At 31.8% G+C, this 23,162-nt stretch overlaps 2 long non-coding RNA genes across 2 annotated transcripts; both read right to left on the bottom strand.

Moving 5' to 3' along the window:
• Window positions 1-9,092: 9,092 nt before the first annotated feature.
• On the bottom strand, window positions 9,093-14,670 carry LOC143054457 (uncharacterized). Its single transcript, XR_012971688.1, has 2 exons — window positions 14,468-14,670; window positions 9,093-9,303 (listed from the first exon to the last, which is right to left on the bottom strand). It is a non-coding gene; the product is annotated as an uncharacterized LOC143054457 (long non-coding RNA).
• Window positions 14,671-18,576: 3,906 nt separating this feature from the next.
• LOC143054445 (uncharacterized) lies at window positions 18,577-20,104 on the bottom strand. Its single transcript, XR_012971683.1, has 3 exons — window positions 20,020-20,104; window positions 19,416-19,598; window positions 18,577-18,695 (listed from the first exon to the last, which is right to left on the bottom strand). It is a non-coding gene; the product is annotated as an uncharacterized LOC143054445 (long non-coding RNA).
• Between the last annotated feature and the right edge of the window lie 3,058 nt (window positions 20,105-23,162).

Genomic DNA, 23,162 nt, shown 5'->3' with positions numbered 1-23,162 from the left:
AAAAAACACCCAAGATTGAATAAAATATACTCTTTTTAACTTTAGCATTTCAGTAAAAGTGTAGAGCAAACCACGTTGACCTCTACAAAAATAATAACACATATTATAAACAAAACAAAACAAAAAAGAAATGATATATAAGTATACAAAATAATCATTGATAATTAAACTTGTAAGGAAAGGTAAAGCAAGCCATGTTGACCTCTACCAACCCAATAAATACCATTACATATAGTAAATGACTGAAATAAAAAAACTTAAATTTGCAGAGCAAACCATGTTGACCTCTCTAAAAGTAAATACAAAAAATCACAATAAGGTAAAGCAAGCAATGTTGACCTCTACCAAAGTACTTAATAAGCGACTGAGATTATATTAAATCTAAGTGTGAAAATTATCAAGTCGAATATAATGTTGAAAAGCGTTCGACTTCCATCTACCCATGCTTTGGATCAAGGCTAACGGCACACCTCTGGCAGCTGCAGATGTCGCAGCTCCAATTCGGAAACTGTGGCCTTTATAAAAATTATTGTCTAATCCTACGAAATTAAGCAAACTTTTTAGTGAAGAATTGAAATAAAAACCCGAAACAGGTTTTCCACATTTAAATCGAAATAAAGGACCATGTGGACAATTTTGTAACCTTAGATATTCCTCAATAGCTTTAACAGGACATAAATAATTTTCAGGACGTCTAGCTATTGATAATGTCTTACTCTGTAGATTACTATGTTTGTAGAACTTCATAGTAATTGTCATATTGCTCACATGACCATTTACTCTTTCAAACTTTATATCTTCCCTTTGAATTACTCTATATATTTCAGACTCAGTTTTAACTGCAATTTCTCCAATCCTTAAGAAACAAAAATAAGCTGTAGACATCATAGCTTTTAACAAAACTTGATTATAAATGTCTACTATTACTTTTGGTAAAGCCTTAACCAATTTTACAAGAATGTCATAGGTTATTGGCAGCCGTGTATCAACAGAAGGTCTCAACTGTTTTGTACCTTTTAACATTTTTTTAATAAAAAATGTGTCTGTTGGATCCTGTAAGAACTTAATTTTATGCATAAAACTGATGGCTGATATGTAAGACGCAATTGTAGATGGTTGATAATTTTGAATAAATAAATGTGAAATAAAATGAGCAACCATGACATGAGTAGATGGAAGTACATTAACTCCTGGAAAATATTTCTGACAAAAATTTGAATACACACTTAGCATTCTATTATATGATGACTGAGTAGCAGCAGATAATGATGCAATAACAAGCTTATCAGTCATAGATGCAAAAATTGAGGTGGAATGGCCACATGAGTTGGACTTAACCAAGGAGCAATCTGATGAGCTTCCTGAAATGAAAAACGAGACAACAAGTCACAAATAACGTTTGTTTTCCCAGGAATGTGTTTGGCTCTAAAATAGATATTGTACTTTAATGCAGCTAACACTAATCTTCGGATCAGTCTCATAATATTCTTTTCCCGAGATGATGTCTTATTTATAATTTCAGCAACAGCTGAATTATCTGTTAAAAACAGTATTTTATGATTTGCTAATAGAGGGCCCCATATATCAATAGCTAACACAATCGGGAAAGTTCTTTCACTGTAATGTGTAAATCAATTAACTCCGGTGGCCATTTCCCTGAAAACCATTTGCTGCCAAAAACTGCAGCAAAACCACCATAAGTACCTGCAGCATCAGAAAACAGTTTTAAAAAATCTGATGAAACCCATTCTTTGAATAAAAAACAAGATTTACCATTGTAATTTTCAATAAAACTGTACCATAACTTAAGATCTAATCTTCCATCAGAATTCAGATTGATTCTATAATGAGGAGATGCATGACCTATAGTCAGATCAAAAAGCCTACATAAAAAGGCTCTCCCAGGTATGATAACTCCACATGCAAAATTTAAAAGACCCAATAAGGATTGCAATTCTCTGAGTGAGATACTGCGTTTACATTTGTATTTACTTAATAATTGCAAATTTTTTTCTATTTTCTCCATAGGTAATCGAGCTACCATCTGAGTAGAATCAATTTCAATACCGTAGATAGTAATGCAAGTAGTAGGGAGTTGTGTTTTTTCTGATTTGATGGGTACCCCCAATTTATCAGCAAGACAAAGAAAAGTTTGTAATGCACTATAACATCCATTTGAACCAGCTTTTCCGACAATGAAAAAATCATCTAACAGGTGTGATACCCCATATATTTGAAATTTAGCATTTAAAATCCAGTGGAGGGCTGTAGAAAAAGCCTCAAATAGCTGATACGAGGACGAAGCCCCCATGGGGAGGGATACATCATAATAAAACTGTTTGTCCCAATGAAAACCTAACAGATGATGATCTTTTTTAGCTATTGGAATTAAGCGAAATGCATGCTCAATATCGGTTTTGGACATTAGACAGTTTGATTCATAAGATTGGCCTAAATCTATGACTGTTTCAATGTTTTGGTATTGTACTGCCGAAAATTCTGGGGAAATACCAGAGTTTACAGAGTCACCCTTAGGATACGACAAATCATGTACTAATCGATAAGATTTGGGTTCCTTTTTTGGAACTAAACCCAAAGGGGAGCATACAAAAAGAGGGAAAGGGGGCTTTGTAAATGGACCCTTAACTCTGCCTGCTTCAATCTCTTTATTCAGTTTCGATTGCACAACATGATAATTTTCCCTTGCACTTTTATGATTTGGAGGGAAAATCTTCTTATTAAGAGATGTAGAAAAACAAGAATTAATTGAAAATCCAAAAGAAAAACCATGAATCAATTTATCTTTCAACTGGGTTTCATAACCTACGAAAAAATGTTCCAAATTTTCAACCTTTATTGGTGTTGGAAGTTTTGACAAAGTTTTTCAGATAAATTCAAAACGATCTTTTCTTTCTTTTAGTCTATAAATACTTGACTAAAGGACGTTAACCTATTTACTATACTAGAACAAAGTCTAAACTATACTACACAAAGCCAGGATTATGTTCTTGGAGTTTTTCCATTCTTAGACGTGTTCTTAATATATTTCTGTATATTTTCTTGTATACCATTATTTAACGTATACATTTCAAACGATTTGTTTCCTTTTTTTGTTAGTATGTTCACAGAAATGCATGAAAGATAGACTGCATGATGGTATCATAATATTAATCTGGATGTTCAACGTTGTTTTTTTTTTGTTTTTTTTTCCTCGAATCGACTATATGTTCCATGACTATCTAATTCATTTTGACATTAATAAAGAGTCATATTCCAGTATTCTTCTTATATTTTGTGTTACAGAAACGTCAATGGCGATATGTTATTAGTGTTAAAAAGAGTAATTTACAATTAAAGCTCAAAGAGAATTTACAAAAAATCAGGCGAAATTTACGACCATTCTTGATATTTACACAGTCAGTTAAATATAAATAAAAAGATACAAACATTACAACCAAGTGAGTATTACCTCGCGGTCCTGTTTAACTCATATAAGTCACTGTCATCAACTTACCATTATATCTTAAAATTATTATTATAATTTGGATTAACAATATGGGTATACATCTAGATGAACGATGCAATGGTACACCAATTAAAGTTAAATGTTTGTTTATCTTCATTGATTAATGAATTACACATTATCTTCAAAAAGGAAATGAGAGTTTCTTGAGTCTAGCCAAGTTCATACGCGTGTTCAACATGTAATTGACCATTCACGTTCATGTTGTCATGCTTTTGTGAATTATCTAACTGTTTGTTCATATTCCGAAGTAGCAGCTGTTGCTTTTGTCGATTGGTTTTTGCTGTGTTTTTCTGTTGAGACCGTGATCTTGGAGACAAAGTTAGTCGGATCAGTTGGAACTTCACGTGTGACATTTAACTGATCATATGCTTGTGAGCTTGTATCTGTATCGGCGTTATGAAACTCTTCGTATTCCGAAATTACTGTATTAGTAATTATCCCGTTAGAGTCTACAATAGATTCATATTTGCTATACTCTTCTCTGGAAAAACAGGTATTGGGCTGGTCGTTAGTCGATCCAGTGTGTACATTACGTGTAACGTTCAACTGATCATATGCATTTGTTATTTTCTGTACGTCAGCAACATTATCTAACTGTTGGCAGTCAGAAATGACTGTATTATTATCTATGTCGTTTGTGTTACGATCTTCCCTACCAGCTGTATTCAATGATACATTTTCTTTAGCATATGTCCTGCAAAAAAAATAAACAGAGAACTATGTCCTTCATTTTTTTCTCATACAGAGTGTATATTTTTTTCAACGTTAGCAAATTATTCAAGCATTTCTGATATAAAAATACATAGGTAGCCCAGGAAGAATACTTATTCATTCGCTAAACAATATCAACTTATGAAACAAGTCTGGACTGTTAACGCATGAAAACAATTATCCAACATGTATGAGGTTTATCATCATTGAAATAATGTTTCAAATTTTGTTTTATTAAATATTGGTGGTACAAAAAAAACAGATTATGTCAACTCCATGCTAAATAAAAGTGTGCTTGTCGGATGAAAAACAACATGAATTATTAAAAAAATGCAGCTGATACGTTTAACATGGAGATATTCTACACAAACATCGTTACAAAAAAATGAAAGACGATTAAAAGACAAACAAGTTCACGAAACAATAGATGAACAGCTTAAATTCGGGCTTCAAGAACCTCATTAAGATCTAGAGTCATGTTTTAAAGGTTGCTTTATTAAATAATGATAGTACACACAGAAACAGTTTATATCAACTCAATGCTAAATACACGTGCGTGATGAAAAACAACATGAACTTATGAAAGCAAAATGCGCTATGGAGACATTCCAAAACAATTTTATTACAAAGAAACAAAATACGATAAAAAGACAAACAGGTTCATGGGAAAATAGACAAACAATTTAATTTCGGGCAACAAGAACCTCATCAGAATCTGGTATAGTTTCCTGGCTCCAGAAAAGGTAAGTAGATTCTGCACCATTTGTGTCACCTGTTGTAATACTCATGGATATAACAATTTCAAGTATGTGTAACACTCGATAGTGACTTATAATTGGTTAAGTCAATAGTTACCAAAGGTACTAGGATTATGATTTAGTACGATAGACGCGCGTTTTGTCTTCATAAGACTCGTCAATGACGCTCATATCAAACTGTTTATAAAACCAAACAAGTACAAAGTTGAAAGCATTGAGGATCCAAAATTCCCAAAAAGATGTGCCAAATACGGCTAAGGTAATGTTTGTCTGGGATAAAAAAAAATCCTTAGTTTTTCGAAAAATTCAAAGTTTTGTAAACAAGAAATTTAAAAAAATGACCACAGTTGACTACTACGAAGCGTCCACCAGCGGGGGCATCGACCCAGTGGTGTAACTAGTTATCGAAGGTACCAGGATTATAACTTAGTACGCCATACGCGCGATTCGTCATCATACAACTCATCAGTGACGCTAATATCAATATTTTATATAAAGCCAAACAAATACAAAGTTGAAGAGCATTGAGGATCCAAAATGCCCAAAAAATTGTGCCAAATACGGCTTGTGTAATCTTGGCCTTGGATAAGAAAATCCTTAGTTTTTCGAAAAATTCAAAGTTTTGTAAACAAGAAATTTATAAAAATGACCACATTATTGATATTCATGTCAACACCGAAGTGTTGACTTCTGGGCTGGTGATACCCTCGATGACGAAACGTCCCTCAGCAGTGGCATCGACCCAAGGGTATAAACAGTTATCAAATTTACCAGGATTATAACTTAGTAAGCCAGACGCGCCAGGAAAAAATGAACTGAAATGTGATACGACAATTTGAACATATTTTTCTATTTTATGAACCACTGGCGTCTTTTCATGAAAAACATGTTGTATTTGATAACCCTGTAGTCAATAGACTTATGCACATATTTCATGTATTTACGGAAACAAAACAATTACCTGCGGTACATGAATGCTAGTATCACAAATATTATCACTACTATCACTGATATTGATACCACAATTCCAACTATCATACCTGAGAAAAGAAAAAAAACCAACAGTTTTCTTCACTGCAATGTTTATCTCCTACGTATCAACGATTTTGAAGCACAAATAACTATACATAAAAGTATTATCAGTGGTATTGCTTGAATTTTATACATGTCTTTTGTCGATATTCAACACAAAAATACAAAATTTCACCAAAATTAGAAATATATACAAAGAAGCACAAAAAGGTATAATGGCACATAAGCAAAAATGAAAGTTTTGAACAAAAAATCTGCTATAGCACAATAACACAAGCAAATATATATACCATATGTTGTTGAAGTTGATGTCTTGCTATTTTGGTGGGGGGGAATGGATAATTTCAAAATTAAAATTGTCTTATATGTAATAGATTCTGGTACTGAGTTGACTGTGTATGTCAAATTCGAGGAATAAGTCTAAAAATCAGCAAGAGAAAGCTGTGATTCTTTTTTCCTTAATTTCTGGTTCTGGAGGATATATAAACGGAACCCAATCAGAAAAGTTCGGATTGTTTATGGAAAGAACATCATCGATATCTGAATGAAATAACCTGGCTTTTTGATCCGAAGGAACTCCGATTAATATGAAAATAAGAAGAGGTTAGCAAAGAGAGGCGCACAGTTCGTAACCATAGGAATTGGAACATTTGCTTCAAATGACGACAGTTTATGTTCTTGTCTACATTGTATATCTTTGATCGGCAGCTAGTAACTTGTTCAACTCAAAACCATGATGGGGGTCGTCTTTGCATCATGTTGATTGCCTTATTGTAATTTAAGATAAAAATATCCATATACAAGTTGTTGCCCTGTTTGTGTTGTTGTATTTTTTTTTTGTCAATGATATGTTGAAAGTTTTTGTCCTAAATGTATGCACCAAATCTTTGTAAAACAAACACAAAAATTCAACCTACAAAATTTACTTTATACATTTTGTATGAACATTTATAGAATTAAGAAATATCTGTCATTCACTATTAGTAAGTATCTTATTTACACTTTACCTGAACTCTGATTATCTGTTCCTCCTGTATCAGGGTCTGAAAGTCAATTACATACAATTAACACAAAAGACAAAAAGAAATGGAAACCATACATGAATTAAAAATAGACATAAAAGACATCTGAAAATCCACCTTATTGTGTCGATTATTTAATCTATCAATCGCATTTAGTTTGTTTTGTCCACACTGGTTTCTACTGTTATTAACTTTTAATGTCATATTACTGGTTTGATTGCAGAAATTAAAAGATCTATAAGGAAAGTGATGCCTAACATTGACAACGTCACACTTACATAACACATGCATTGAATTGCTTACCTTCACCCCGACAACTATGCAATGAAATAGAGCTTTTGTATAGTTCCTTTTGAGATTCAATTGGAGTGCCTGAAGAATTAACACATTAAATACATCAATATTCCACGAAGGTTTGATTGATTACAACTTTATTCGATTTGTCGTAACATTAACCTAATCAGTGGGTTTGCATATTTTCAAAATAAAATAATTTAGAATGGAAGTAAATAAAATAATTTAGAATGTGTCGAAGAAACAACAGTCTGACCTTAGTGCAGAAAACAGCCAAAGGTCACCAAAGATTTCCTAATCTGTATTCTTTTGTCATAATTGATATTTATTGAATACATTTTAATTACAAAGTTGCTTTATATATGATAGTTCATGATTTTTTTTTTAAATAAGTCATGTATTACTTAGTTTTTCATCATGTTCATTATTTAAAGAAAAATAATCTCGAAACTGAATTGTACACCTTATCGCTAATCCTGGCTGACCCGACCGCTTGAACTTTTGACGTCAACAACAATCACTTTTCCATTGTGGCGTCAGATATTTTGTTTTATGGCGTCAGCATTTAACGGGAACCTTTGTGATATCCTGTGTGAACGGTAATATTTTTTGTGCAAAGATTTTCAAATCTTATGTACGTGTATGCTGATTTGTACCATATTGATTTAAAATTATGATAAATTATTGCGTCATTAATTTTATCTGAATATACAATGAAATGTGTCTTGTCTAAGGCATTTGTAGGTTACATGATCTACATGAACGAAACCCTTGTATCAGGTTACCAAATGTCTATACGTATTAAAAGATTAAAGCTGTAAAACTGAAAACGCTCAATATCAAAACTAAATGTTTGGTGCTTAAATTGATCGGTGTATGTTTGCATTGATAAATTCAAATTTGTAATTGCTATATGAGGCTGATATGGTTTTTGTTTGTTCTAGTAGGACCATTGACATAAAATACACATCAAAAGGCTGCTTCATCCTTGTTACCATAGTTTGCGTTTTTTATAATATCATCGGAATGCATTGCTTTATAGTTTGCATGCGAATAAGTCAAATTATGTTTTTGGCATGGTTGTAAGTTAAAATTTTTGCTGGAGTTAAAAAATATATTTTTTAATTATAGATTATACACTTTGATGAGGCTTATTTATTTATTTTCGGATAGCTGATAATGAATACAACCATCTTAGTTGGTTTATAGGAACATTAAGACAACATTTTCATTTAAAACCAGACATTAAATTATCATATTGGTTTTTTTCAACATTTTTCGTATGAACTTTGTGATTAGATCTGACGAAAATGAAGTAAAAGAAAATTTATACTCTTATGCCAATTTTAGCAATACTTTATTTATAAAAAATACAGAATGTTGCCATGGATAGACTAAAACAGATTTTTTCTCATTATTTTAACTTTTGAAGATCAAATCATGCGTAGATACTGATCTTATATATACACATGTATGGCACAACTGTTGTGGGAACGTATAATAAGGCCGGAAAAAGATGATTTAACAATTTATGAATCAATTCTAATTTTATTTTGACACTATGGAATGCATATCAAAAAGCACAATATTTAAGATAAATTTTGCCACAAATCAAGTGACTATTTTTAATTATGTTTTGAGGGGAAATAATATTGTAGGATTGACAAATTGTAGATTTGATACGTATACATAAACCAAAACAGAAACACATACATAGCATTCACAACATATGAACATGAAATGAACAGAACATATACAAATTTATTTGGTATTCTTATACAACGAATAACAACTAGACTAATTTTGATTTGATTCGTGCAATTTCTTTTAACGAGTTGACCTAAAGCGCATTTGTAATGATGTGTTCCGCTGCAATTCTCGGCTTGCGCCCACTCATCATTTGCTGGTAAATGGTCACAACGTGAAATGTACTGCTCAATTTGGTCGAAGTGTTGTATAACTACAACGAAAAAGGAAGTAAAATATAAAATATCATGATAATGAATCAATTTGTAGATATTTGACATTGTGATATTGCAAAATGTATAGTTTTAAACAAATGAAACTGAATAGTCAGAGTTTAACATTGTTTTTTTGTTGTTTTTTTTCTGCGGATGAATTGTGTACTTTTAAGAAGACAATATGCAAATAGTAAAACTCTTGCAAGTTATATCACCAGCTCAGTAGTCAACATTTCTGTGTTGACATGAATATCAATAAATATGGTCATTTTTATAAATTTCCTGTTTACAAAACTTTGAGTTTTACGAAAAACTAGGGATTTTCTTATCCCAGGCATAGATTACCTTAGCCGTATTTGGCACGACTTTTTGGAATTTTGATATGAGCGTCACTGATGAGTCTTATGTAGACGAAACGCGCGTCTGGCGTATTAAATTATAATCCTGGTACCTTTGATAACTAATTATATTTGACAGGGTACGAAAGCTCTTGAATATAATACCTACTGAAAGATATAAGAAATATACTCAATCTTCAGCTACATCAACCAGGTTCCTGAGTGAAAGATTAATTAAATACTACGAACTGTGATCATTTATTGCACAATATGTAATAATTGAGAACAGCATGACTTCTTAGATATAAAAAAAAAACAAAAAAGGACACTTATGATGTTTAACATGATCTATTCAACATTAGAGAATTAAAAGTTTAGAGAAATAATGAATTGCTATCTACAGCGATTGCCAGTCTGCTAGAAGAAATATAAAGCAAGATAAACTTGTGATAGTTTTTAATGATTTATGAATAGCATATGAGTATGTCAGTACACCAATTATTGTTTTAATGATACTTTTGCGTACAGTAAACATCAAACAGCAGCGGTGATGAAAAGTTATTAATACTCAATACGCTTATTTAGTCTTTAAGGTTATAAAATTTACGCATGTTACATTAATCTAATCAGATTTTGTTCAATATATTTTCATTTTCCCTTTTTGTTCAAAAATGAATACAGTACTCAGCATGTATCCATAGAAGTGTAAGATATTGGAAAGCAAAATCGAGGGAATTGTGCAAATGATGATACAAGCATGAAAATTACCACAAAGCATCATTATTATATACTTTTTAAAAAATAACTGATGGCCATTAAAGCAATTTTTTTTTCAAGATGGCCACGGCCATTTTCTAAAATGGCTGTTTTCTTTAGTTTGAAAATACTGATAATTTCTGGAAAACTTTTCTTTGGACTTCTTTTAGTAAAAACCAATTACCAGGTTCGGTTGATACTTTCCTTACATTATTTATTTATAAAAAATGAATGTTAGACATATCCAGTATTTGCGCATGCGCGAAAATGTAACAAAATTCTTTCAAAATCATTTGAACTATTTACCATATGTTTAGTGTTTTTGGTTTTCTAATAATATTATGAATTGGTTTAATAACATTTTTCAAGGTTATGATACACATGTGTTTAACACTTATGTGCATGTGCAAACTATTCATAGACACCAAGAGCGATTTGTAAGCACTACCAGGCAATTCTCAGGTATTCGATGGTTAAGGCTTAAATGCGGTCAATCCCGGCGAAACATCAATTGCAACTGCAGATCAGCAACTTTTGGAAATGCCTAAGCAAATTCAGTGGGAATAGCCTGATTTGTAAGAAAAAGATACGTGTATCGTCATGTTTGGAAGATTGCACATTGAAATGACTTGTTGTAAAACTCTGGGGGATATATATTGCGTGATAGGGGATGAACATGTTGTCTTACTGAAGCCAACATTGCAACATCAAGAACGGCAGATTCTTTTTATGTATGTTCAAATGTACCTAGAACTAGACAGGCGCATCAGTCAATCGCATGTATTTTACTTGAATTGTTAATTTCGATTTGATTATGAAAGCAAAACTCAGAATATACAATTATGTCTTGACTCTGTGGCGTTAAATGATTTAAAAGACTAGTATAAGGAAATATAGTCATCGCGACCACAGTTTAGTTCCTGGCGTTCAATCATAAATTAAGAACCTCTTCTGATTTTGGTATTATGCTCATTTCATGGGTGAGATTTCGTACTTTTCAAACTGTCCATATAAAGCATGATAGCGTATTGTTTTAGGTCTTGATCGTGTAAATAATGCTCGATCGTTACCGACTCGTCTCCGAGATATGACTATCCTTCCCGAACATCACCAGCGGCGATGGAATTTGCAAATGATAATTTCACTGTACGTATTACCAGCTAATCTATTTCGTATAACACAATTCATCAGGCACAAAAACAGAATAGTGTAATTGTGAAGGGCTATGTTGGTACCATATGATTAACCGAAGATCCCTTTTATACAAATTGATGGTAGCTGGACCAGGAGTCACTATACTAGAAGATGAATTTGAAAGATCTAGTGGTATGAGTCATTCTACAACAGACGAACGACATAATGAAGACTCTACGAAAACACAAAAAGATTTCGTTAAACAGCTTTGAAGGCTTTGTAAAGTTATGAATAAGTCGGGAAATTCATTTATAGAAGAGTCGTCAGATTTGTAAAAAAAATTACTCCATTTAGAAAATTGTTGATTCGGAAACAGGTAAGATATGTAAATAAACTCTAAGATATTGATCCAAACAATACGAAGATCTTTTGAAGCAAATGCAAAACGAAGGAGAACCTACTTTTTATAACCAAAAACAAAATTAAACTGGAAACGACTTTGTCAAAAACAAAGCTAGAGAATAGCAGGATCTGCTTACCCTTCCGGAGTACCTGAGATCACCCCTAGTTTTTGGTGGGGTTCGTGTTGTTTATTCTTTAGTTTTCTAAGTTGTGTCATGTGTACTATTGTTTTTCTGTTTGTCCTTTTCATTTTTAGCCATGGCGTTGTCAGTTTGTTTTAGATTTATGAGTTTGACTGTCCCTTTGGTATCTTTCGTCCCTCTTTTAAAAGTGATTGTGATATCTTTCCTAGACTTTTCATTTCTTGTCACAGTAGACAGTTTTACTTGCAATATTTCTTTATCCATAAAAAAACTAAACTGCTCCTCCGTCTTTATCTCAGGATGTCACTTGAAACAGTTGTATCAAATCGCTGCAAATGGGTTTTACTTGAACTGCGATTTGCTGATCCAAATTCGGACCCATTTATCGTTGGTCGGGAAACAATGGTTAATTCCAGGTCACAAAATTGGGCAAAAATATTTGATGATTATGCTAATGATGTCATACTGCCTTATATAAAATCTTGCATCGATAAGTATTCAAAAGTATTTGTATTTGATGTTTAATGAATAATTAAAAGGCTGTGACAAGACAACGGCAAGGTTCTTGTGCCAGACGAAAAGGTGTTGGTTCTTGTAGAACACCAAGGGTTTGTAGTAGTTTTCTCTGTGAAGATGACAACGAAACGAAATTGTTCAAGTGTCTTGCTGACAAAATTGCTTCTTAAGAGACTTATAAAAGAGGGACGAAAGATACCAAAGGGACAGTCAAACTCATAAATCTAAACCAAACTTACAACGCCATGGCTAAAAGTGAAAAAGACAAGCAGAAAAACAATAGTACACATGACACAACATAGAAAACTACAGAATAAACAACACGAACCCCACCAAAAACTTGGGGTGATCTCAGGTGCATTTATACAAATGTGTATGTTACTCATGGTGAAAATATTCTTTGCAATTTCACAAATATACTTTCTATCTATCCCCTCGTAATCATGAAGAAACAGATACACGAATGTTTGTCCATGTTCGGCATGATTAAGAAAAGTGTTGTAAAATGTAATGTTAGGTAGTACTGACACAGATGTAATAGTATCAAGAATTGCAGCAATCGCAAAATTAGGTAGAACAAATTGTTGATAGGTTATGGAAGGAATAACGACTTTTGATGGCTTCCTGTACTGGACATATCAAATGTGTTTGATCCATGTGTAGCTGCTCTTACTTTCGTCCATACATTCAGTGGATGATGCACTTTTTCGAAATGTCGTGAGAAAGGGAAGAGGTCAGCTTCGCTAACAATGGAAGATTTTCCAGATGTAACGGACGTTTTGATTTGGCTTAAGTATGAAGCGATTAACGATGTGAAATGTTTGCCAGGAAGCAGCGGCATTGTGATGTAATTCCGCCTACAGGAGGTAGTTTTCAAGAGCACATCAAAACAGAAGTATATCAAGGAGGAGTTGCTAAGGATCAGTCTGATTCATGTATTCGACAGGTACATGTACCAAGTCATAAACACTGGGGTTGGATAAAAGGAAGAATCAATGACAGTTGGAAACAAAGATGGACTTCTTTGGCTGCCGTTGCATCTCGTGTCAAGACATTTTGAAATGCGGAGGCGAAAATCCAGCTGTGTTGGTAACTGTAGATGCTACCGTTCTGGCCTTCCTTGTACGAGTTGTTGTATAGACAACTATCAGATAATTATAAGATAAGCAACCTATGCCTACATGTATGCTATGACTTGTTAAGTTGATGGAAGTTATAAAAATATTTTCTACGGATTTGCCGCCATTTTTCAAACGGAAGTCACTATTTTTTTCATTTATGTGTTGTTTTGTCGTTCGTAGAAAGTGTTTTTAACGTTTTATCAAAACTTACAATGGATTACACCTATAACACATCTTTCAAGGATTTACATGCCTCGTGGAGTTGCTTGAAAATATAAAAATTGATTTTGTTTTACTTTTTTGCAGGCATTTTGAAACCGGAAGTCACGTTTAGTTTCATTAATGTATTGTCTAGTCGTAATTTAGGAACTATCATTTACTTTTTATAAAATATAATATTGATTTACATCTGACACACCTTTCAAAGGATTAACGAATTATTGCCAATTTGTAATGACGCCATTTCCGAAATGGCCATTTTGAAAATTCTAGCCAGCAGCGGATTTTTTTTAACATGTTTAAGCATCATTTAGTCAACCTTTATACCAAATTTCATGCTTGTATCACTATTTGCACAATTATGTCCATAATATCTCACCCTATACAACATGTAGAATTATATACGTAGCAAGGTATCATACAATGTGTACATATTCTTGTAATGCATACTCAAAACTGCACGTTTTTAAGGTAAGTGACAGTAAATCAACATAAGACATCATCGTACATCCGAGTATACACCCGATATATTACCTGCATTATCCGAATTGTCTACGTATAGTTTCTGTCTGTAAACACCAACCCAAACATCTCTTCCTGGGGTAAGTGATTCTGATAAGTTACAAAGGTTAACTGGATTTTCCGAATAAAGAAGTGGATAAGTGAAATGATTTTCCTCACACGTAAATCGATATTGAAAGAAATGCTGATATGCAGGGCCATCAGCACTTCGCCCATCCCCTAAATATCACAAAAAAGAAGTGTCAGGTCAATGCACTATTATTGTCTTAATACTGCAATCTAAAAAAACGAATTTGCAATTGTTGTTTTATGTGTTAATGTTATTTATTTGATTTAGATATTGTGGAAAATCCCTCATGTCAGGCAAAGAAATATACAACACAGTGAATGAAATGTATATTACATGTTTGAAACCCACAATCGATGGTGAACGAATTTGTTTGAGTTTGGACAAAAAAATATCAACATAAAGCATAAAGCATAATGATTTATAGGTTTCAAACAAAAATATGAACAAGATAAACATGTTTTTCCAAAAGTTGTAAAAGAAATAAGTTTTAGTCTTTCGAATCTTCGTTGTATACATTGGAAACAAGAACAGGTTAAGAGGTTGTATGAATAATTAAATAACTTCTATTTACATATTCATAAGGAAAAGTGATATCGGGTCAGTGGGGATATGACATAGAAATATACAGTCAACGCATTTTGACTGCTCAAATAGAACGAATGCAGTATAAATTGTAGTATTTGTGGTGCTTTCTTTATCAATTCTCTTTAAAAAAAAAGATATTATATCATATGCATTCTGTGTGATCAAGCACTTTCCCCGGCGTTCATGATGACGATACCATGATAGTTGACAGGGTTGTACAATGTAAATAAACACACTAAACATGGAGATAATGTGATTACGTATCCATATTTTGACGACCTTCATCCAGAGTTTTACCAAGTACATTAGATGTGGTACGACTAATTTGCTTTTAAAGTACTCTTAACACTACTTTAAACAAGCGCTTTATTTGTCGAACATACTATTTAGACAAATCCATTTAGTAGAATAAAGTATGGAAGGCTCTAACATGAAAAATGTATACGATTAAAACTGGAAAACCAACGTTTTATGTATTCCATAAAATCAAATGATATAAAATATGATAGATATGATGGATTTCTGGTTCCTGGCATTGAATAGACATTATATTTAATTGATTTTAGCCGAAACCCAAATTTCCGTAATTTTTTTCATATTTTCGAAAAGAAATCAGTCATTCAGAGTTATAACAAACTATACATAATGACTCTCATCTACATTATCACTGAATATTGCGTTGTGCAATCAGACAGGATAATATCCATGGCAACTATAAAAACATGAAGACAAACCAAAACATGACGACATTATACAAAACGAAATACAGATTAAAACAGATAGAAACATACCAAGGGATAATTGAAGAGTGTTTTTAATGAATAACAAAAAAATAAAACAAAGAGAATTGAACACAAGAGTAAATTATTACCATGAACGTAAACGACACACTGCGGTATATACATTGTTTTCTAGATTGATAGATGGCTGTTCAAAATGCATATTCAATATCAGAACAAGCTGATGTGATATGAATGAAACCATTTTGGTAACAGATCAACACGCTGGATTTCTAACTTATAACTTCACAAAGTGCCAGTAACTCTACATGTAAAGATTATTCTGATTCCTAGCAAATCGGTCGTCTTTTTTCTTTTTAATGATCTAGCTTAGCGGAGAGGCAGATAGTACAATTTTTTAAGAGCTTGTTCTGACAATATGATACCCAGGATTATTTCACTAGATGGAAATACTAATGGTTCCAAATTTTTAAACATTTTTTACATATATCTGCTCACAAATTTGTATTAATAAAATGAAATTCTATTCGACTCCCGTTCACGTAAAAGAAAGCATTTGTATTAATACTAAGCACATTATTTCGATTTAAATATTCTTTAACTTTACTCTTGTACTGAGACTAAAGAATAAACAACACGAACCCCACCAAAAACTAGGGGTGATCTCAGGTGCATTTATAAAAATGTGTATGTTACTCATGGTGAAAATATTCTTTGCCATTTCACAAATATACTTTCTATCTATCCCCTCGTAATCACGAAGAAACAGATACACGAATGTTTGTCCATGTTCGGCATGATTAAGAAAAGTGTTGTAAAATGTAATGTTAGGTAGTACTGACACAGATGTAATAGTATCAAGAATTGCTTTTTTCTTTTAGCGCCTCTGTTGTGTCTAAGTAGGTTAATTATCGTCTTGCAGTTAAACCATACTAATTTCCTACCGATTTTTTACTTTCATGATATAATATACTTACGACAATATGATCTGGAATATTCAAAACATTCTTGTGTGTTAAATATTGGAATTGCGCCAGTATAGTTACATTGGTAAGACAGGCAGTCATGGCTAGTATCCGCTAAATTTATTGGTCTATCAAAAACTGTAGACAAAAAATAAATCAAGTATTTTAAATTGGATGAAAATAATTATGCAAAATCTTTGAATCATATATTAAATATATATATACGTAATACATGCAAATGTGTATAATTGTGTAGATTGGCTTGATATCATGGAGAGAACAAAACTCCACAGTTCATTTTTGCAACAAGTATATGTATTCAACAATGTGTACTTCAGCTGTTAATATTGTAAAACAGTACGTACACCGTGCTTGAAAGATTTAATACCCGACATTATACTTCAAATGTCTACATTGACAATCTTTAAACATTTAACCTTGTATCTTAATCTTGATATATAGAATAGGTCTTTCCAATTGCAGATAAACTATTGTCTCCGTCTTTTTCCGACAACCTTCAAAATGGTGAATGGTATTTTAGTTTTTAATGTTGTTTTAGGCGACAACATCTTCTAACAAATGAGATTTCGAATTTAGCATTAGTAATGAGCGTTTATATTCCGTATTAGCAAAGTGGCACGACTCAGATATAACTTAGTGGGGAAAATGTTTGATTAAACGTGCTGTTTTCCCATTTTTAAACTAAAATAAAGATGAATCCTGCAAATCAAGCCTATACTCTGTAAAAATAGACAATGTAAACAATATTACGGTATGTGTGGTCACTTTGTTTACCTTGTATAGCTTATTTTTAACATGATTCCGTTTTGAAGTTTGAAAACATTCTTTGTCAATGCCATTTTGAAATTTGTTTTCAAGATGGTAGTGTATATTTAGTAATGGTTTTGTGCCATTTCTTATATTAATGCAAACCTTTGTATACAACAGCGTGTGTATTGCAGTCTCCACTGTCTGTACATTCTTGACAAAAAGTTGCATTGTCAGTCTCTTTTTTCACTACATCGTGTTCATCAAAGCAAACGCATCTCTTATTCTAAAATATATATTTGAATTAAGAATTTATTTTTTTAATATAAGCTTTTTTTTGAAATTTTGTTGGAATCAAAAACAAGGACTGTAACATAACCCTAAAATGTTTGCTTTCCTCAACTGTTGTTTCTTTCTTTAAGTTTTTCATATAATTGTATATAACGGTAGCTTCATGTATAGAATATTAACAAGTTTTAGAAAAACAGATATTGTGTAAGGGATCATTGTGCCTATTTTCGAAAATATAGTCGCTTAAAGCCGACAAAATGTGTGATTAAATTACAAATACAGGGATGTTATTGGGCCTATGACTATTTCAATGACCTAAATGGAAATTTCAGTTTTAAATAAATGAGTGTATCATAAGTTATTACTGGTCATGAACTAGCGTTTAATTACTCAACTTACTCTCAAATATGTTCTTTCTGATTTTTGTTTGCTTAATTGTGTGTATGCGGATTTTTTTTTTTTTTTCTCGATCTAATAAGTTTAAAACCTTTTTATTTGATTTTTATAATGTTTATGTTGATTTATGTCATTAAAATTGTCAACAAACAAAGGGTTCTTACATTTTTACTCTAAATCAGATATCCACGAGCTTTAAACTTGGAGTAGCTATCGACTGTTTTATAAAAAAAAGACTTGAAAAGATCAGAAAAAAAACTTTAGACTGCCCCACAGTTGAATGAATTTCATGACTGGTACACTTACTTTTTGGTTAAATGCAAAATATCGTCTTTTCATGCATTTGAGTTGACACAGTTGTAAATTTGTGGCATTTCTTTCGTCTGTTTCAAAGCTGTTACATGTTAGTGGTATATTGTAACAACCTTTCAGAAACATAAATAAACTAAAATCTTAAAACAAATAAATAGGAAATGATTTATGCGAAAATAGGATCCTTTATAACACAATTCATTCACAGACTTGACTGATTATAACATATCTGCTTGCTTTTTTTTTTTTTTTGCTTGAACACTTCTTTTGAAATAATTTTTTTTATATAATTGATTTACAACTACCTACGTTTATAAACAGATGAAAACTACAACACAAGATGCGCAATTCGACAACTGTTGTCTCTTCGGTAATTTTCAGGACAAACATATTTGAACATACAAAAACTATAAGGAGATGTAGAATCGTTGAAGAAATGACACGACTATAAAAAAACAACATTATGATCATAAGAAGACAATTAATCAGAGGCTTACTTGAGGGTTGTAAATAGTTTTCAAATTTAAATTAAATTTTCAAATGACAATGTCTTGAAGCGCATTTAACAAACATTAAGCGAAGAAATGTGCATTTAAAAACACTTTTTTTATATTAACGCACCACAGCACTAATCTATTGGCTCTAGTTTTCTATTTTTTGATTCCATATTTATGTATAATCCAAAAAAAAGCTTTTACAAATTCATAGGCAAACCCATCATTCCTTCCATTTCTTGCTCCAACTCCAGCTTCTATGTTAATAGAATGGAACGAATAAAATAAAAATGTTTTCCCTCAGTAACACATTACCAAAAAGCGTTATAAATTACCTACCTCTTATTTCAATCCAAGGAAGTAAAGCTAAAAAGCTGCCAACCCAAATACTATCATTCACTTCGTTATGATTGACCATGTACTGTTTAAGAACAGTGGTGTTGCTTTCCAAAAACGAGTTATTCCCATAGCAATCTAGAACCGCTTGTTTCCATGTTTCCATTGTAGCTTCTAATACTCTTACTGAAATGGATTGTTCCTCATACGTAAATCTAGTGTTATACTTTGCTTTGGTCAAACACTATGTTACAGCAGGAGACGACGTAACCCGTACAACATATTAAAATTCAAAAGGAGAAGACAACATCTTCGAAATTTGCAAGGCTAATCAAATATAACCTAATTTTAAGCTGGAATTATGTTGTGTCAACAGGAAAACAGTACTGCTATAACTTAAGATGCAACATTACTCCTAATCATTTAAATATTAAGTAAAAACTAGCAAAAAGCTATATACAGTACGTATATACAGTCATTTATATATAAAACTATTTATATAAAAAGCGTCCACGGATACCTCATTTGTTTAAAAAAAGAAATTAACGATTTTTCATTATTCAGTTTTCCTAAGGAATAATAACATAAACATTTGATAACTACTCACCCTTTCCACATTTCCAGGAAAACACCAAAAGTATAATCCAAACAATGGTGTGTGGTCGAGTATTCATGTCTTGTCTTATTTCTTACATGTGTTCTCTGAAATAAAATAATTAAAGAGCATGATTGCTCTGAGGGATAGGATTAATATTGTTTTCATTGATACATGTATGAGTATTATTTTCAAAAATAATTCAACTGCAAAAAGTCATGTAAAATGTAATTTACGTAAGTTAAGTAGCTATTCAACTTTTAAAAAACTTATCCCTGATACAAATGTATGGACAATGTAATTATTGTGTTTTATTTTTGAACTATTAATTCCAAGTTTACTTTCCACAGCAGTCACTAGAGTAAGAGAAGGTATATCACTTCGTATCTAATCACCTATTTTACTACGTGAATTCTAGGAGGAACCCCATTTTTAACTCTTTAAATATTTAATTTCCTTTGGGTCAGTGGGCATGACACCTTTCCGTACACATTCCTCTGTTTAAATTTCGATCGCTTTAAATAAAATACGACGTCTATCGACAGAACGAGTTAATTTTTCTCGACCTATCGTCGTATTATGATTCAAAATAAACGGATGTTACTTACGGAACGGAGACAACTCGAAGCGATAATACAGAAGACTCCATTTCGGCTGAAGGGGTGTTCCAGTTACACCTTTACGTCGTGGACTACTTTTATCTTAATTTAAATGATGCATATGATTTAAAATTATTCAACAACAATAACCCTAAATAGAAGACAGACATAGAAAGGATTTCATAAGTTTCAAATTAATCAATGGAGTTGGGAATCCAGAGCAACCATTCAATCTGATACACCTTGAAGTAAAAAAAAATAGACGCATGCGCATAATAACCTCAACAAACCATAAACTTGTGATTTTTAGCAAGGGCACATATCAAATGTTAATTAAACGACCTAGATGGTTCTCCACTCCTTTATGGAAGTACAAATCAAATATCAGTTTCATAACGGTGACAGATAAGAAAAAACTCCACTTCAGTTCTTATATGACAAAAATAGATTTATCGGAATTCAGAGAATTATCGCATTTGATCAAAACTGGGGAATTCCCTCTGACGTATTTCTAATTATATAAAAACACTAAATATAAATACTGCTTAATTCTGAATTTCCGTGTTGTTAGAAACACGAATATAAGTCAAGGGAAAAATCGAAACATGAAGATTATGAGAAGAACTTTAAAGGAAAGTTGTTTAAACTCAATCCTTTTGTTTGTTTTACCTTATAAAGCAAGACAATCTTAAGAATCTGAGATGTTCCTTAATGTTTAGAATAAAAAGGTTGACGTGAGGGCATGGACCTGAGTCAATGGTAAAAGTCTACAGATTGCTTGAAAGCAATTGTATCCCAAAAACAATCTCAAACTTCCAATTTGTGAAGTGGTTTTTTTCTTGATATGGCAGCGACAGTAAAAAGTGGGATGTTAGGATGAGAAATGAAGAAAATGTTCGATTGTTAAAATACAACAATATTCTAATTTCCTACTTTAACCACATTTAGCTTTGTATAGCTAGGAATTGGTGGACATAACAGGATCGGTTAAGTTAGACACCTTTTGACAAAACAGATAATATTAAATATCTGTCTTCTTCTATGTATTAACGTTCCAACAAGACATTCAATTGGTGTTGTGTTCATATTTTAGGTATAAAACCACTAATCAATTTTATTATTTAGGACCATTTTCTGAAATTTCAAATTTGTTTGAGTTAGTATTCTGATCTGATATGAATAAAACATTGTAACAGATTTACAATTGTTTTGATTTAAAATATTGTTTATTCACAATAGTTTTATTACAATTTTTTTTTTATTTGCTACTTTAATTAACAGATTTGCATTGTAATGTTGTTTTTATATCAGATCAAGAGAACAACTGACAATAGCTTGACTTCATATGTGCTGATGTTGCATTTATACATCGGTAAATTAAATTTGGATCTTGACGAAAAATTGAGAAAAACTAAAAATATTCGTTAGGTATCATGTAAAATATATGTTACAGGCATTTTCTAAACTTATGCATTTTGTAAAATGCCTGAAATGTTTGGATGACAGAGCTGTTACACAATATGTGTCCTGAACTTTTGTAAAGACATATTTGTTTCGCGTGAAATCTGGTTTCAGCACTTCAACCATATTTGGAGAAACCGGAATCATCACATTTAGCTCTTTTGTTACGATTACTGACAAAACGTTCGACAGCATTATGTTTCGCAATAAGCAATTGTCAATTGACCCCTTATGAATGAATACTTTATTTGCAAGAAGCATATACATGCTATGGCAAACGAAAATATATACAATATATGACAAACATAAGACAGCAGACAACAGTAGTTACAGAGTATACAATAATATTATGACAATATATGCGATCTAATTTTCCAAGCTGCATTTAAATAGTTACATAGTTTTACTGTCAAAGATTTAGAATGAGCTTGTAATAAATTATCTAACTTGTGCCGATTTGGCCAAGAACAGTAGAATAAAGTTAAAAATTCTATACGCACAGATCTATACGCTGGACATGATAAAACAAAATGATACTCGTCCTCTAAAACATTCATATTACAACACATACAAATTCTGTTTTCTCTTTGAGTATTTAGATAACGACCAACTTCAACATTTAATTTAAGTGTGCCGCTACGTAGTTTTGTTAATATAGATACATTACAATGAAAATCTAAGTATTTTTCAAAACCAAATTCTAGTTTATATCGTTTATAAATACAAAGTTTATTACATTCTTCTAAAGCTGTGTTCCAGCTTTGTAAAAATTGATCTTTAATACGTGTTTTTATACAATCAAATGATAATTTACTAGTATCTTGTGAAATCCATACATCATAAAATCCAAGGTTACATAACAATTTTTTTACGTTAGACGCCCAATTAATTTTACCATTATTTGCATCTTTGTACAAAAGTTTATAAACTTCATATACAATATGAGGTTTATTAGTTACAATATGAATCCAATATTTCAGGATTATATATTTTCTCAAAATATGCAATGGCAGGTGCCCAAGTTCACCATATAAAAAATTTGTAGGGACTTTTTTACCAAGTTTCAAAATAAATCTACAAAATCTATTATATATA

Source organism: Mytilus galloprovincialis, chromosome 12, assembly GCF_965363235.1.
Source record: "Mytilus galloprovincialis chromosome 12, xbMytGall1.hap1.1, whole genome shotgun sequence".
NCBI classification, from domain to species: domain Eukaryota; kingdom Metazoa; phylum Mollusca; class Bivalvia; order Mytilida; family Mytilidae; genus Mytilus; species Mytilus galloprovincialis.
Note: the sequence above shows the minus strand (reverse complement) of the source record. Positions and strands in the feature narration are given on the sequence as shown.